The following is a 4,438-nucleotide window of genomic DNA, read 5'->3' as shown; positions in this document are numbered from 1 at the left end:
AACAATAAATGCTTGTGAGGATGTGGGAAAAAGAGCTTGCAAACACTGTTTATGGAATTTATACTAGAGTGACCACTGTGGAAATCAGCAAGGAGGTTCATTAAAAAACTAGAAATAGACCTACCTTAGGAGCCTACTGTGCCACTCTAGGAAGATTATCTGAAGGGGTATAAATCAACATACAAGAGAGTTATCTGCACACCTGTATTTAACCCATATTCATAATTGCCAGGCTATGGAATCAGCCTTCAGTGCCCCCAAACTGATGAATGGATAAAGAAAATGTATTACTCATGGAGAATGAAACTATGTCATTTGTAGGAAAATGGATGGGACTAAAGATAATCATACTGATATTAGCCAAACTCAAAAAGTCAAATATTGCATGTTTTTGCTCATATGTGCAATTCAGACCTAAAATGATGATAATGATGATGGTGATGATGATACATGAATGTTAAAGGGGAACTTCTGAAGACAAATCAGCAGGAAAGGCAGGGAGATGAGAGAGGATTCAAACATATTATACGTGTATGTGTGTGTGTGTAGATAGAATAATGACATGGGGAATGGTGGGGAGGTGCTTAAGGGAATGTAATAAAGGGGTGAATTTGCTCAAAGTACAGTATAAGAATTTATGGAATTATCACAATGAAACCCCCTTGTGCTATTAATGTATGCTAATAAAACAGTACAAATATATAATTTTTTTAAGTTCCTTAAGAGAGATTTTCTGATATCAGAAAATTATACTGGATAAAACTTGGAACATTCAAAATAAAGACAGAGTTATAGAAATGGTAAGTATTCAGGGAAAGATAACAAATTATTTATTTCACCTCAGTTGCTCTAAAAATACTTGATAATTGAAAGCCACAATTTAAATTGTCTTATAAGACTTCAGTGTATGTTGTTTTATTGCAATTTAAAGGGGGAAGCAGGAAAGACATCTCTAGTGGCAACTATCTAAAAAATACTGATAGAAAATTGATTCTGAATAGAATAAAAAGCTAAGTTATATATGTACATACTATATAAACATATGCAATTTTATATGTATTATAAATAAATTTACACAATTTATACAATGAATTACACATAATTTATATTTATCATTTGACATGTTTTAAATTGAAATAATTTTTTAAAAATATTTACATATAAGGACTATATGTAGCTCGGTGATAGAGTGCCTAGTTTATACAAGGTCCTGGATTTGATCCCCAGCATCACAAGAAAGAAAGAAATTACATTTATGTACATATAGATATACAGAAAATACTATGATAGTATATTATAGGAATTTGAGGCTAATTCATTATTATAAAAACAGTAGTTATGATATACTACATTAACCATCTAAAGAAAGAATTTTTATTGTTTTCAATGAATGCAGAACAATTCATATTATGATATTTGATGATGAAAGTATAAAGCTACAAATAGAGAGTTAAATGTCCTCAACCTGATGAAAAATAACTACAAGAAATTCACATGCAAAATTATGAGGAAAGACAGTGAATGTTTTCCTCTCTACAATCAAGAGCCAGACAAGGACCAGGCACCAGTGATTTATACCTGTTATCCTAGCTACATGGAAGGTTAAAATTAGGAAGACTGTGGTAAGAGGCCTACCCAGGCAAAACAGTTCACAAGACCCCATCCTGAAAATAACATGAGCAGAATGGGCTGGAGATATGCCTCAAATTGTGGAGTACCTGCTTTGTAATTGTAAATCTCAGTCCCACCAAAATATAAAATGAAATGAAATAAAATAAAGTAAAAAAGAACAAGACAAGAAAATTCAACCTCACTACATCTATTCAACATTGTACTTGAAGTCCTAGCCAAATTGATAAGAAATGAAATTAATTGTAAAGATATTGAAAGAAAGAAGCAAAATGGTTTATATTGGTACATCATACACACATACAAAAAAAAAGAAACAAATAACATTGGTAACTATATCTCATTGTATTGGCTTTAGTATAAGACAGGAGGTTTACACTTAACTTAATTTCCTTATCTTTGTTACTGTAAATTGTAATTTTTCTCTTGCAACTGTCAATATTCTTTCTTTATTCTGTTGTCTTGGCATTTTAAATATAATGTGGAGAGATTCTTTTCTTGGTCATGATTATTTAAGAATCTAAATGCTTACTATATCTGGTTGTTTATGCCTTTCCTAGCTTTGAGAATTTTCTGCTACGATTTCACTTGTTAGGTTTTCTATACCTTTAGTTTGTATCTCACCTTCTTCTTCAACCCCATGAATTCTAAAATTGACCTCTTGATCATGTCTTAGAATCCTTTTTTTCTTTATTGCTGTGCTGGGTGGAGGGTACACTGTGACATTTACAAAGATTCTTATAATGCATCAATTATATCATACTTGAATTCACCACCTCCACTGCTCCTCTTTACCTCCCTCTCTCTCAATTCATGGAATAGTTACAACGAGGTATCATTGCAGTTACATGCACATGCACACCTTTTTTTTTGCTCTGTATTCACCCTCCTACTCCTTTGCCACATTCCCCCTCCCACTGGTGTCAACCCTCCCCACTGGACAGGACCTGTTCCAACTTCCTGTTCACCAATCTTGCAGAAGAGAAAAGATTAAAAGAAAAACATGACATTTTTGTTTGTTTGAGATAAAAGTAGCTATACAGGGAGTTTCCTTGTGGTATTTCCATTTATATAAGTGTTATACCAATTGGTTTATCTCTTCTAATTGTCTACATTCTGTTAGCTCCTTTCTTATGTTAGATACAGCTGGTTTAAAATGTATGTATTCATTCTGTATAGAGAGTATATCACCCATAGTCAAGTTCTTACTTTCCTTCTTTTGCCCTACTCCTCCTGTACATGACCTCTCCTTAGTATGAACAGTGTTTCATACTATTGCTGCATTTGTAATAGGTCTATGTTCCATGTGGCTTTTGGCCTTCTGGACCTGGCTATTTCATTTAAGATGATGTTTTACAATTCTAACAATTTACTGCAAATGACAAAATTTCATTCTTCTTTGTGGTTGAATAAAACCCCATTGTATATAAATACCAGAGTTTCTTAACCCATTTGCCAGTAGTGGGGCATCATGGATGTTTCCGTATGTTAGCTTGGTGAATAGTGCTGCAATAAACATGAGTGTGTAGGTATATTTATTGTAAGCTGATTCATATTCCTTTGGGTATATCCCTAGGAGTGGCATTGCTCATACCACTCATATGGCAGGTCTATTTTTGGTTGTTTGAGGAGACTCCATTCTGTTTTCTATAGTGGTTGTATTGTTTACATTCTTACCAGGAGTGTATAAGGGTTCAATTTCCTCCACATCCTCACCAGCATTTGCTATTGTTGGTGTTCTTCATGGTAGACATTCTAACAGGGGTGAGAGAGAACATTGTGGTTTTGCTTTGCATTTCCTTTATGGCCAGAAAAGGTGAGCATTTTTTCATGTGTTTTTTAGCCATTTGAACTTCTTCCTTTGAAAAGGCTCTGTCCAGTTCATTTGGCCATTCCTTCATTGGGTCATTGATTGTTTGGGAGTTTAGTTTTTTGAGCTTCCTGAATATTCTAGTTATCAGTTCCTTGTCTGATCAATAGCTAACAAAGATTTCCTCCTATTCTGTGTGTGGCCTCTTCAATTTAGAAACCATTTCTTTTGTTGTGCAAAAGGCTTGTAATTGCATGTAATCCAACTTGTCGATCTTTTCTCTTAGTTGCTGAGCCAATTGAATTCTACTGAGGAAGTCCTTTCCTATGCCTATTGCTTCCAACGTATTCCTTGCTCTTTCCTGTTCTAGCTTCAACATTTCAGGACTTATATTAAGATCATTAATCCACTTTTAGTTGATACATATGTAGGGAGACAAACATGGATCTAGTTTCAGTTTTCTGCAGGCAGATATCCAGTTTTCCAAACAACAATTTGTTGAAGAGGCTGTCTTTTCTCTGTTGTATGTTTTTTGGCACTTTGTCAAAACTTAGCTTGTCATAGCTGCATGTATTCATATCCAAGTCTTCTATTCTGTTCCACTAGTCTTCATATCTGTTTTTCTGCCAGTACCATGCTGTTTTTATTGCTAAGACTCTGTAGGATAGGTTAAAGTAGGGTATTATGATACCTCCAGCATTGGTCTTTTTGCTCAGTATTGTTTTATCTATTTACAGGCTTTTGTGCCTCCAAATGAACTTTAGGGTTGATTTTTCAATCTCTGTGATAAATGTTATTGGATTTTGATGGGAATTGCATTGAACATGTAGATTGATTTTGGTAGTATAGCTATTTTTACTATGTTGATTCTACCAATCCATGAGCATGGGAGATCTTTCCATCTTTTATTCAGCCATGAAGAAGAATGAAATATTGTCATTCCCAAGTAAATGGTTAGAGCTGGAGTACATCTTAAGCAAAGTTAGCTAGGTTCAGAAG

This window comes from Castor canadensis, chromosome 8, assembly GCF_047511655.1.
Source record: "Castor canadensis chromosome 8, mCasCan1.hap1v2, whole genome shotgun sequence".
Lineage (NCBI taxonomy): Eukaryota > Metazoa > Chordata > Mammalia > Rodentia > Castoridae > Castor > Castor canadensis.
This window is presented reverse-complemented; position numbering follows the sequence as displayed.